Below are 14,280 nucleotides of genomic sequence, written 5' to 3'. Positions count from 1 at the left end.
ATCGAACAAAACCGTTTTCATGCAAGCATTCCAATTGCCTGTCAACATGTAAGTCTCTGTGAAAACTGTACAGTGTGTCTACACAGACACACCGATGACGGACCACGTTGGGGGTGAGGGGGGTTGTCAATGTTGGCACAACCACCTAGCGAAATGTGTTCCAGCTTTATCTGCAGAATTTTTTAGATGACCGGCATCCATCAGTGAGAACGAGGTTATAAATTTTGAGCAGACCGGTCAAGCCATGCTCTAAAGCAGCTTCACTTGAAAAAGCCAACTGCGCAAATGTGAGGTTTATACATGGGTCTAGAACAAGAGTCTGTAAGTAAAGCATCACAAACACCAGTCCAAGCGAGGTCTCCTTTACAATCCAGTGAGCTTTGAGCATCTAAAACAACACAGCTTTCTTAAAAATCAACTCTGAAGATCTTTTAAATTCAGAAAACTGAGCGCTACAAAGCAGCTATGAGACTCCTGGGAGAAGGAAGCTGAGAGGATACGATCTTTAACTGCCTTTGGGAAAGGTCAAACCTGCTCTCTCTGGTTTAGACTCTCAAGCACATGAAAGAACTGGCTGAAAAGATCCACTCACTGCATTGTCTCGCTGCTTGAATAGGAAAGTTTGGTAAAGCATACACAAAACAGCCGGTGCTCAGGAGAATTTGCCCTGGACGAGACAGAGAAACCAGCCAAGTGTCCAACACTCTAAGCTCGGTTTGGTGTAGAGTCGCAGGTATTGTCACAGTTTCAGACAAGCTAAACTTTCAAAATGTAAAACATTTCAAATGCTCAGTCTCTCTCTCCCCTTACAAAAACGTGGATTCAGAATCTTAAAAGTCAAAATATCATGCCTCATTAGGCATTTGAATTCAACAGCTTCGACGCGGAATAAAAAGGACCCTTTTTAACCTTCGTCTATTGAAAACTCAAAAAAAAAAAAAAAATCACTGCTAGAAGGCAATCACCACATTAAAACCAACCCCTAAATGATAAAGAATCCCTTACTCCACTCAACAGCAGCCAAGAAGATGACAGGCTCCCTTTAATCCCAGGCCTATCGCATAGTTTCTCAATAATTAAGAACTCTGCTCTCCACTGCAGAGAGGCCAAACCAAGAGCAAAAACCGGCATTTGCTGGGAAGAACCAAAGCCAGAGGGGGGAAAGATGTTCAGTCCGGGAAGCTGCGCCGTGGACCAGGCCGAGAGCAGCCGGAGCCTCGGTGCACGCGGCCCCCAGGACCCCGGCGCAGGCCAGGCCGCACGCGGGACGGGAGCTACGGGGATGAAGGATGCGCAGGGAGGATGCGGCGCCACCTGCGGCCGGGAGGGACCAGGGCAGGTCCGCAGCCCGAGCGCGGCGCCCCCGGAATCGCGCTCCACGTCCCCCAGAGGTCGGCCAGGAGCCTGGCAAGGACCCCCAGCCTCACTCACCGTGCCGCGATCCCGGCTCCATCGTCCTGCCGCCCGCACCGCAGCGCGCAGCGGCGACAGACGCCGCCCCCGGCCCGGCACCGCGCGGCCACGCCCCCTTCGCGGCCAGGGGGCTGGATTGGCGAGCGCTGCGGCCAATGGTGAGCGGTCAGGAGCGGGCAGCGTAGGCGCTGCGGGGGCGGGGCGTTGCGGAGGAGGCGGCGCCTCCTCAGGCCTCCTCCCCCTCCTCCTCCAAGGTGGGGAACTAGAGGACCCGGGTATCCCCTCTGCTTGCAACCCCATGAGTCACCACCTGTAGCCTACCCTTCACCTGAGTCTCGAGGGCTTCTGACACAAGCTGTCTACATACCTGTAGGGCCTCAGACGCCGTGCAGGGCTGAGGATTCACCCAAGCCTGAGAGGATTATAGCCCTGTCATCAGTTGGCATTAAGCCCCGATCAGATCGGTTCAGGGCCTCCCATCATTTTCACCCACAGATTCCTCTTCCCTCTGTCTTCACCCATTTCCAAGTCCTGTTCCCCCACCTATGAGGAAAGCCACACTACCTATTAAACAGGACAGTCTTGAACTATCAACTCATCCCAGTCCCAGCTGGTGCCAGATAACTGAAAAATAAGCTAAAATAAACAAGACATGGAAGAAAAGGAATAAAAGAGAACACAGTATGTTCTCCCAGGTTCCAAAGGAAATGAGTTTTACTAACAGAAGTGTTACGGATGCCTTTTGTTTTTTATTTACAAACCAGATCACAAAATGGAAACAGGTGTGTGTGTGTGTGTGTGTGTGTGTGTGTGTGTGTGTGTAATCCCAATATACATAATCCCAATAAAGAGCTCAAGAAAAACTGATTCAGGTTGTCTTTAAGGCATGTGATAAACTAGCCACTCGTAAATGCCTAACTGTTGATAGAGATTTTAGCAGAGTTCACACCACCAGAAAGACAGCAGAAAAACCATGCACCTTTCACAAAATCTACACTGCTTTCAAAGAATTTTAACAGCTCTATCCTCAGTTTCCACAACGTAGCAATGTGGAATATACAGGTAAACAAGATTTCAGTTCCTCAATATTCTAAACATTGACACTGGGATGATAAATTTATGCCCAGCCCAAAGATGAACTGACATTCAAATTAAAATTGTCTTTCCTCCTTTTCATCTGCTCTTACCCAGGGGAATGGCTGCCCTGTGTATATCCAGGTCATTGATCAAGAACTCCAAATGCTGAAGGTGTTTGATACCCAGAATGCCTTGTCTTGCTAGTTAACATTTTCCCCAGTAACCTTCGCCGTACCTGAGCTGCCTCTAGACTTACTTTGAACATACTGTGATCCCTAATTGCCTGTTCCTGGAGTGTTGGCAGTTGCTACATACAGGTCACTGCCCTTTAACTAGATCTCAGTTCCCTGGGGAAGACATCACTTTATTCTCTGCTTCCATCCAGTGTGATACCATGTACCATCATACTGAGTATGTAGTACATATAACTTACTATTAGCATCATGTCCACAACATACTAAAATTATTTCAAATGCACTACACATCTAAACAAGAAGTCTGGAGCAATCACCAGAGCTCCTGCAAAAACATCTCCATGGTGTCACATGTCTCGGGCTTTTTAGAGTCATTAGTAACATGTCCCTCATGTGTGACGCTTGCCACCATCTTTACGAGATGGGTCCTGTAGACATTGCATCACATTCAGGAAAACGGTGGACAGACAGACAAAGGGTGAAAGATCAGTGATTTCCATGCTAGGGGGTTCTACCTCTTTTGACAGTCTTTCCAGGAAGCCCCAGTGAGCACCTTCTCTTTGCTTCTTCTTAGTCAGACCTGGGTCACATGGCTACAAAGGAGTCAAAAGCGTTACATATTTAAGATAGAAAGACATCCAGTTTCTGCTAGTAAGAGGGAAAAAGTGTGCAGAGCCTGTGTATGGCCAGTACCTGCCCAAGTTGCTAAATAAGTAAATTCATGACTGAGTCTCCCATTTGCCTTATTCATGAGAAGACCCGCATTCTAAAAAGCTACTGAAATCTCAGCAAGAAAACAATGTACAGGGTTTGAAAATGAGCAATATATCTGATCAAACCCTTTGTCAAAATGGTCATGGGAAAGCACAGGGATCGAATAGGCGTATGCTCCACCAAATACACCGTTAGGGAGTTATAAATTAAAACACAAATTAAACAGCACAGCGTACATACTGGATTGACTGAAATCCAAAAACGCAACAATGCCAATCGTTGGCAAGGATGCAGAGCCACAGGACTGCTCACTCACTGCTGCCGGGAATGCAATGGCACAGGCACTCTGGAGGACACTCTGGCGGTGTCACACAAAGTAGAGACTAGTTTTTCCGTAGGGTCCAGCAAACACATTTTTAGAAATTTATCCAATGGAATTAAAATGTATCCAAGTGCATACAAAACTCACACCTCAGACTGGAGAGATGGCTCAATGGTTAGAGAACTCGCTGCTCTTGCAGAGGACAGGGGTTTAATTCCCAGCACCCATAGAGAGCTCACAACCATCTGTAACTCCAGTTCCAGGCATCAGACACCCTGTCCTGACTGCTATAGGAACTGCACACACGTGGTATACATATATAAGTCATACACACATACGCATAAAATAAATATCTTTTAAAATCTTAAAACATATGCTTAAATGTTTAGCCATGATCACTAAACACTGAAAGAAACCAAAATGTCCTTACTGGTAAGGAGATAGCCAGTGGTGTATTCAGATAGTGGATATTCCACAAGGAGAAAATTTGAGCCACAGAGCCACAGAAGAATGATGAAACCACTCACAGCTAAATAAGAGAAGCCAGTTGTGGGGGGGAAAACTGTGCGTTACATGATTCTGAAAATGTGACATTCTGAAAAAGTCAAAAATACGGAGAGTACAAGATCAGTAGTTGCTAGGGGTCGGAAGTAGAAAAGCAAAAGTAGACCCTTAGGACAATGCAGTGCCACTGGAGGTGATGCTGCAGTGGCCACGTGTACATCACACATTTGTCCAGACCCAAAGAATGAAAAGTTCTCATGTAAACCGTGGGCTCTCTTTAATAAAAATGCACCTACGTGGGCCTACCAATTGAAACAAGTGGGCCACACTAATACATTTATAACCAAAACTAGGAGGAGAGGCTGAGTGCCTGGAAATGTGTGTGCTTACATACTCAGTTATTTTGTAGATCCAGATGTCCTTTCTAAAATGAGTTCATCGTTGACAATGACAGACCCATAGAAACTGTAGTCAACACAATGAAGACAAACTTTCATCGTCTCAAAAGGTCACCTTTGCCCTAGCAAAGTCACAAATTACGTCTGAGTCTTTCCTCACATAGATAATTAAGTTCTCATGCAACTTTGTATTGAAAACCTTCCAAACACAGAAGAAAAGGTAAGGGATTGTAGGATGAACGTCTGTTGTATTTTGTCATTGTCACACACTGCCACATCGGCCTTTCCTCCTGCAGGTGCTCACTCTCGCTCCCTTTGGCCCTCACACTTTCTCCCTCTTCTTTTCTTTCTCTCTCCCTCCATCCCTCCATCTCTCTCCCCCCTCTTCCTCTAGCCACCTAAGTTATTTAACTAAATCACTTGGAGGCAAATTCCAAACACCAACACATTTGACACTAAATGTGTTGGTTTTCCATCAGAGTTGGAAAAAAAATTTTTGCCTGAGAAAATTAACTGTAAAGGTGGGGCGTTGTATTTTGACTATGGTACATACAGAAGTCCAGGTCCGTGTTTGCTTAGCTCTGTTGCTTTGGGCTTACTTCATAGTGGTTATGCAAAACAGGAAGAAGAGGTGGAAACCCCACTATCCCTTTCTGCTTCAAAGGTAATTCCGCAGTGACCCCCCTCCTCACACAAGATCCCAACTCTTAAAGGACCCACGGCCTCCCAACAGCACCTTCACACGTGGGCTTTTGGGAGAAATTTAAAATTCAAACCATATCACTAAATACTTCAAACAACTATCTCAAACGCGAAACTTCCTTCACTTCTTAGGCGTATAAGAAAGGCATGTAGTGGCATCCTAGAGACCAGGCACTCAGACTTCACTGTGCCTCCTTTTATTTTTGCTATAAGTATTCAGCCACCCGATATGAGCCAGCATCATACTAAGGTGGCAAAATTAAATTTGGAACAAGGCTAGAGGGGATCAGCCATCATGGTGGTGAGAATTCTGGTGATGTGAGTGACTGTTAATGTTCCATGGAATCCTGTGTGAGCAGCACAAGGTGGAGCCAGACTTGAGCTCACCCCTTTCTATGTATGGGATGCATCTGGACAGCTTTCAATCATAATCCTCATAAGAGCATCACAGTGACATTTCTAAAACCTCTTGAAACATGCCATCTTTGTTCCTTGGCTGATCACACTCTTGGGTGGGTTTCCAAAGTTAAAAGAAGTAAAGCTCTAGAAGTCCATCTGTGCTTGGAATGGATAGTGATGGCCCAGGTCTTTTCTGAGACACTTTATAAATTAGATATTTGCTCAGTAATTGGTTTAGGCTCTCTTTTGTGATTGCTAACCTGTTAGTAGAAAAACAATTGTCATTCTTCTGCACTTAATAGCATGTCATCTTACAGAAAAATTACACACTGTTTTGTATCAGATGCAGAATTCAGTCTCACTTCGGGAAGGCTGAAGAACAAAGAGGTGCCGCTAATTAAGAGAATATAATTAAAATATGTAAGAAATCAAATTATAAAGACATAATCATTGCCATTGCTCCTGACATGTTCATTTGTATTTGTTCTCAGAATGAAGTGAAATAATAACTACAGATACTTGGCTTCTTGGGAATTAATTTAGATCCATGCATAAATTTTTACTTATCTACTTCACTTATTCTAGCTTCCTTTAAAAAAAAATTTTAAAAAAAGCAGTATTGGGACTTGAGAGGCAGAGGCAGGTGGATTGCTATGAATTCGAGGCAGCTGTCCTACAGTGTCCTGCATAGCCCAGGCCAGCCAAAGGCTACATAGTGAAACCCTAGATCAAAGAAAATAATAGTATTGGAGGCTTGAGAGAAGGCGCATCCATTAAGAACACTTGCTGGTCTTGCAGAGGACCTATGTTTAATCCCCAGCATCAACATGGCAGTTCACCACCCCTGTAACTCCAGTTCCAGGACATCTGGTGCCCTCTTCTGGCTTATGTATGTATATATGCAGACATTCATATGCGCAAGTAAAAATAAATCCTTTTTAAAATTTAGAAATTAGTGTTCATTCTCATCTTGACCCAAGAGTCATGTAAGCATATCCTGTATGCATACATTTCATAGGGATAAAATCTCCAGTTATGTAAAGATCCCGGTCTTAAATGGAAATCTTTGCTTAATATGTGTTCTCATGTCCATCCTGCAGTGAAAATATAAAGAAGTGTTATTTTCCCTAATACCACCCAGGATATTTTACAGGTAAGCTATTTTTTCCAATAACCCAGGACAGTCACTGTGGTGGTTTGAATTAGAAATGTCCCCCATAGGCTTAGATGTTTAAACACGAGGTCCCCACTAGGTGGTGCTGTTTGGGGGAAGTTCTATAACCTTTAGAAGGTGGATCCATGCTGAAGAAAATATGTCACTGAGGGTGGGTTTGGGCATGGATAGCATCACCCTACTTCCAGTTTGTGTCTCTGCCTCTGGCCTGTGGAAGGGGTATGGTTGCTCAGCTTCCTGCTGCCATGCCTGTCCTGCCATGATGGACTCTCCCTCCAGAACCATAAGCTAAAATAAACACTTTTGTCCCTAAGTCCCATAAGTCATGGTGTTTTATCACAGCAAGAAAAGGTAACTAATAAAGCTTGCAGGTGTTGGTGTTCTTGCCAGGGGGAGTAGCATGGCCACAGAAGACAGCATTTGACAAATAGCTGGCTCGTGATTCTTTCAAAGCTCCTGCACCCAGTTCCCACTCCCAAAACCAAGGTCAGCATCATCACTTCTGCTTTATTTCTCCTTCTTTTATTCTCCTTCAGTCTGTCTCACATGGATGATGGGTGTTTTTAAAATATAGCCCCAACCTCATCTATCTCCTGTTCAGAAGCCCTCGGAAGAGGTTCCCACTCTCTACCAAACAAATCCAGCTGTCCTCACGCACTCTCAGCGTTTTCTGTCTGTCCGTCTTCATCTGGGAGGCACGGCCATCTTCACAGCTCAAAAACTGCTTTTCTTTGAAGCTTTCCTGGGTAGTTGACCTGCCTACCTCTGTCATTCTTCTGGGCTTTCCATGGCATTAGGGCCTTTTTAAAAAATAAAATAAAATAAAATAAAATAAAATAAAATAAAATAAAATAAAAACATTGTTCTCTGTTCTCTATAGCAGTGGACATTCTTCCTTGGAGGAGGTTATTTCTAATTCCTCAGCGGCAATCACATGCTCAGCAGCTAGCTTGTGGTGGTTCAATGAATATTCATGATATCTTAACCTTAACTAGTGTCCCAGCAATCTAAACAGTACTTAGACAGTGGGTTCATGAAGGAACATGGGGAGATGGCTCAGCCAGTAGAGTGCGGATTGTGGAAGCATGAGGACCTAAAGCTGATACCCAGCAGCCAGGTGATAAAAATAGCCAGGTGTGACGTCACATGTTTGTAATCCCAACGCTGGGGAGTCAGAGGCGGGTGGATCACTGGGACTCACTGACCTGCTAGCCTGGACTAATTGGTAAGAACAGGTCCCAGCAAGAAACTGTTTCATAAAACAATAAAAAGTGAGTGGGCCCTGGGGAATAATATCCAAGGTTGACCTCCATATGCAAACATGGATGTGTGTGCAGGTGTGCATGCGTGGGAGCACACTCACACACACACACACACACACACAGAAAGAGAGACACACACAGATACACACACACACACACACACACACACAGAAGGAGAGAGAGACACACAGATACACACACACACACACACACACACACACACACACACACACACACACACACGAAAAAAGAAATAAAATAAAATTACGTCGCCTGTAGGGAAATGGATAGAGTTGGAGATCATGATGCTACTGAAGTGAGCCAGACACAGATAAATATCATGTTTACTTTCATATACAAAATACAGACTTTAGCATATGAAAAGACATATATATATTATACATTACATGAACACATAATTCAAACTGAGGGAAGAAAGAGGACTAAATGATAAGAGAACGTAATGAGGAGAGGAAAGACATATCTCATATGTCTTCTCATACATAGAATATGCACGTGTATATGGGGAAGAAGAGGCCGTGGGAAGGGGAGAGGGACCCTTGTGAAAGGGTCATGGAGTAGTATGATCAAAGTGCAATGATATCCATGTGTGACAATGAAACTCAGTATTTTTATGCCAACTAAAAATAATAATGACAAAGCCAGGTATGATGGTGCACACCTTTAATCCCAGCACTTTTGAGGCAGAGACAGGTAGATCTCTGTGAGTTTGAGGCCAGCCTGGTCTACAAAGCATGTTCCAGGACAGCCAGGGATGTTACACAGAGAAACTCTGTCTCAAAAAACCAAATTAGTAACAACAACAACAAGAGACAGAGGGCTGCAAGGCAGCAGGCTTGAAAACATCTGTGGCAAACATGGAGAATAGGCATCCCCACTTCAGGATGGGGCTGAAGAGGTGACTCAGTGGCTAAGAGCACGTGTTGCTCTTCTAGAGGACCTGGGTTCAATTCCCAGCAATCATGGTGGCTCACAACTGTCTGTAACTCCAGTTTCAGGGGATCTGGTGCCCTCATCTGGTCTGTCTTGGCACTGCATACACATGCAAGCAAAACACCCATACACATACAATTAAAAAATAAGTAAATTTCAAAAAAAAAAAAAAAATTTCCAGGAAGATGCTGGTGGCCATGTGACTATTGGCTGGCAGAGTGTGATACTCCATGGACAGTGCATGTTACCTGTTCCCACACTGCTCAGCCCTGTCTGCCATGACGCAGCTAGCTTCCCCTTATCCTCATGAGACAAATGCACAGCGCTAGACTTGCTGAGGGAAGAGACATAGGAAACATCAGGACTTGCAGTTACCTGGTTGCTGAGACAGTAAGTACACCAAGATAAGTGCAGGACACACTTAGTCGTGACTCCTTGTTCACTTCCTCTAGATTCTAGAATCTCAGAGGATTGGATGCACAGGACATGACCTCTTGAATCAAGCCTATGTGGATTAAATTCCAAATCCATAGTTTACTCGGGAGAGTGACTTAGCATCTCTAAGCCCCTACTGCTCTCATATAATAAGTATTTAAGTAGCTACGAAGGGGTTGGTAAGAACACTTGCTGCTCTGCCAGAGGCTCCAGTTTTGTTCCCAGCTCACACCTGCCTGTCACACACATGGTGACTCACACCTGCCTGTCACCCACATGACAGTTCACACCTGCCTGTCACCCACATGATGGCTCACACCTGCCTGTCACCCACACGATGGCTCACACCTGTCTGTAACCCATATGACAGCTCACACCTCCAGTTCTAGGAGATCCAGTGTCTTCTTCTGGCCTCTGGAGGCGCCTGCATGCATGTGGTACACAGTCATACATTCAGGCCCATGTACATAAAATAAAATAATAGAAAAATTATGCTTAAGAAAGAGCAATAGACATTAACAATATCATTCTCACCATCCTTTCCTCTTTATGTTTTGTGATTAGTGAGATCAATTCCCTTCATCATTGATGTAGTTTGAATCTGCAAAGTTCCCCCCCAAAATCCTAAAGGCTGAGACCCCAGGATGGCACTATTGGAAGATTTTTCCGAGGTGGAGCCTAATGAGAGGCTTTTCGGTTATGGGGGACCCTGGGCCCCCTCCTTGCTCTCTTTAACTCCCACCATTATGCTCTGCCTAACCACAAGCTCAAAGCAACTGGACCCACCCTTCATGGACTTAAACGTTCAGTACTGTAAGCCAGTTAGCCTTTCCTCTTTACAAACTAATCATCTCAGGTACTTATGATTATAATGTTGGAAAGCTGACCAAGAAAACCTCCCGGAGGAAGTGTGTTTGCAGCCAGTGTTTTACAGGACAAACAGAAGAGTGGCCTGCGGGTGACCTAATCTAAGCCCGTAATACAAAATAAGGCTCACTGTACACATTTTAAACAAATAGGAACTAGGTCATGTGGTATGCCTATAGTTTCCAATAAAGAATTCTATTTTTGAAATACACCCTACAGACTGATGTAGCTGAGGACAATGGCCCTCGGATGGCCCCAAATCTGGCTATTAAACTATAGCATCTTCATTTTATTGGTTGGGTTATTACTATACCCAGTTTGCTTCTAAAATAAACATCGCACACTCTCTTCCAGAGCATCCTGTGCAAAATTACCTGTGGCAGCCACTGAGGATTGGCTTTTATCTGTGTGCTGTGGTGAGGTAGAGTGATATAAGCCACCAGGCCTTTGGCGGAAATCAAACAAATCCCAGGTGGATGAGAGTTGAATGACTTGCCTTCATTATTAGGGTCCCCTTGACACCAAGGCCTGGGGGAGGGGTTTGCTATTTAACTATCTATGCCCATATACACGAGTGATCGTATAACAACTCTGCTTATAAAACAAATATTTCTCACAGATTTGGACGTTTGTTAAATTTTATTTTTCCTCAGAGAAACCCTCAATAAGAAGATATTTCACCAGTCAGGCAGGCACCTAATATATATGGAAATTGAATGACTTGCCTGCCATCACAGGTCCCAGTTTCTTGACTGGCCAGGTTTCTGGTCTGAATCAGTCTGTTAGCAAGGACCATGTTTTAGTCAATTCCATGATGCCTGTGTCAGGTCCACTAGCCCTCCCGACCAGTGTGAGACCATCAGGTTCTCGGTTACTACAAAACACTAACTGTATTCAATAAGCATTTGTAGAGAGGCAAACTGCAAGGTACTCTGTAGAGTGTCGTGCCAAGGGCACTACTGCCGTCTGTTATTAGGACCCCTGCATCATAGAAGGAAACCCTAAACTTGTAATGCAGCAATTTTAAGCCAGAAGTGGGCAGGGATCGGGCGAAGAGCAGCTGGATGCAGACAAGCACCACACCATCCTCCGATGCCCGCACAGCACTCCTGCCCCTGACCACCGCAGATCTCAGCTGGCCCAGGAGCTTAGGGCACTTTGTCTCTTACTCAAGTGTCTAGGAAAATGCCTGCCCACCATTCACACTGCTTAGTATATGCTGGGTGAGACATATGCATAGCTCTAGAGAATTGAAACCATATAGGAAACCTGGAAACAGTTCAGTGGGAGCCGCCAGGCCAGAATCTGGCTTTCCCTCTGACCACTAAGAGGCCAGGTGCATCCACTCCCCTGGCCAAGAGTGGTCCTGCAGTCTCCATGGTAGCAGACTTTACCAAAGAGACTTGGGATGCTCCGCTTCTCAGAGCCGTGTAAGACGCCACAGTGCTGGACTTGTCACTTTCATTCTTCTCTAGATGGTGAGAAAACATCTTGTGTTGTGACATTGCTTAGACAAATTCAAGCTAATTAGCTTCAGTGCTATTCTTGGCTATACTTTGATGTTTTTGATGAGCCTGGCCTATAATACCAGATAATACAAGGACGCCTACGTGTGGCGCCTGCTCTCTGTGACAGGTGTGGTTCTGATGGAAAGCTATCTACTGACTTATCAACATTACTCCAACACCTTTCCCAATTCTTGCTGTAAAACTGATTTGAAACAAGATCTCAGAATGTAGCCCTGGTTGGCCCAGAACTCTGCATGGTGAGATCTCATCACAAATCATCAGTTTTATATCAAGAACTAGGAAAGATGAAAGAGCGTTCTTGATATGCAAACCGGTATAGTTCTCTTTAAGTCAGCCTTGAACTTACTGTGTAGACCAGGCTAGGCTAGAACACAGAGATCCACCTGCTCCTAGCTTCCAAGCACTGGGATTTAAAAGTGTGCACCACCACACCTTGATGAGACCGGCAAAATATTTCCTAGTTGTCCTCATTCCCAAGTCCAGCTTTGGATCCTTACAGATTCCTCCCAATCCTCTCTAGTCATGTTACTGGAAAAGGACCGTTATACACAGACATGCTTAGATGCAAAAAAGCTCCCAACCGTCTGTCCATCATCTGTCTGTCCATCATCCGTCTGTCCATCCAGCTATCATCTATCTGTCTACCAAGATGCAAATTCACAGTTTTTAACACTTTTTTTTTTTGAGGAACCATCTCTGTGCCGATAACAGTTGCTGGGATCTCAGTGATCAATCCTTGTTGGGCTAAATATAGCTACAGCTAATGATCTATTGACAACTGCAGAGAAGCCTCGCTGAAAGCAGTTCCCCTCTCAATTACTAGTGGAAGCCGGAAGAGGTCAAGGAGAGCCCGGCTAGGGAAACTGTCACTGCCCCTCCCAATCTTGCTGAATTCCAGATTTTTGAAAGACAGGCTTGATGCCTCTAATCTTCATGTCTTCGGCGTGTCAAAGAGACCACAGCTGTGACGCTTGCTGCACAGTGTCCCGTCTTTCCAGCTTGTCCACTCTTCATCCCCTAGAATTCAGGGTTGGAATTTCATGGAACATTACTGTTTTGCTCCCTAACTCATGTCTACATTCAACCCAGCAATAGTTTTCCTCATCAGACCTCTCAAAGGGAAGTAATTTTCCCTTTGAAAATTATCCTTATTTCATTTTAGCAATTATCATGAAGACTAAAAGTCTTTTATAATCAATAAATCAGACATTTTTCACTCCTCAAAACTTTGCCCACTTTAACCCTCAAAAACTTCCACTTTAGGGGTCTATTTTCAAACTTATCAGATAGCCATAAATCTGTACTTGACTCACCCCATCATGTGCATGGGAACTTCAAGGGTCAAGCAGATCAAGAACAATGCTTCAGGACAAACATAAGGCCCTGGGGTCAGAATTAGGGAAGATACCTCCCATCTCTCCCACATCACCCCCAAATCATAGTGCTTTGGCATGCATTAAAGAGTAAGGTGCCATCTTTCCACTGGAAACATCACCAGGACACAATGTGCCCAAACCCTATCCTGACAGCCATACTTTAATATTCTCTTATTCCGACGCCGGGCAGTGGTGGCGCACGCCTTTAATCCCAGCACTAGGGAGGCAGAGCCAAGCGGATCTTTGTGAGTTCGAGGCCAGCCTGGTCTACAGAGCGAGATCCAGGAAAGGCGCAAAGCTACACAGAGAAACCCTGTCTCGAAAAAGACCAAATATATATTCTCTTACTCCTTTTGTACCTTAGCCTGTGTGCCTACATTTGCTCCAGTAGCGGCGCTCCAGGCCCCTTGTGTGCAGACACGATTTCTGTGTGCTCCAAAGGGATGCCTTTTAAGAAAATCTCAAGATCAATCAAACATCTATTCCAACCCAGGCAATCACACTTTCTGGCAAATTTAAAGTAGGCTTCATGCAAGAGGTCATGCAGAATACTGTTTGATACAGATAAAATATTAAATGTGTGACGCTCAGCCCTCATTTTCAGATAATGTCACTTCAGGACACAAGGCTTGTGTGAATAGGTGCTTGGTGCTCTAATCAGTCCTGGGCAACAGATACAGCACAGCAGTTAAGATTCTGTAGCTCTCTGACTAATGGAAGACAATATCTGAACAAGAAGTGTGGTCTAGATGGAAACTAATAAATGGTATACATTTTATTTGCCAAGACATGTAGGAGGTAAATAGAAAAGAACACGCTAGCAAATTTAGCGTTTTTGCATCTCTAAATATAAAGCTGCTGACTTCAGGCCAAGAGCACAGCTTTGCATGGCTCCCCAAACTAAAACTGGCCAAGAATGAGATGCACAGTTATTAGCACCAAGACCCCATCAGACATCCG

At 44.6% G+C, this 14,280-nt stretch overlaps 1 protein-coding gene across 1 annotated transcript in view; it reads right to left on the bottom strand.

The window, feature by feature from the left end:
- The window catches only part of LOC119086108 (wiskott-Aldrich syndrome protein family member 3-like), an 80,141-nt gene extending 78,387 nt beyond the window's left edge, over positions 1–1,754 (bottom strand). Inside the window, exon 1 of the mRNA XM_037198510.1 lies at positions 1,432–1,754. The gene's annotated coding sequence lies outside the window, so the exon portion shown is untranslated. The remainder of the gene's footprint in view (positions 1–1,431) is intronic.
- Positions 1,755–14,280: the final 12,526 nt, after the last annotated feature.

The sequence above is a fragment of the Peromyscus leucopus genome, chromosome 23, assembly GCF_004664715.2.
Source record: "Peromyscus leucopus breed LL Stock chromosome 23, UCI_PerLeu_2.1, whole genome shotgun sequence".
Classification (NCBI taxonomy): Eukaryota; Metazoa; Chordata; class Mammalia; order Rodentia; family Cricetidae; genus Peromyscus; species Peromyscus leucopus.
The sequence above is the reverse complement of the archived record's forward strand: the minus strand, read 5'-3'. Positions and strand labels throughout refer to the sequence as shown.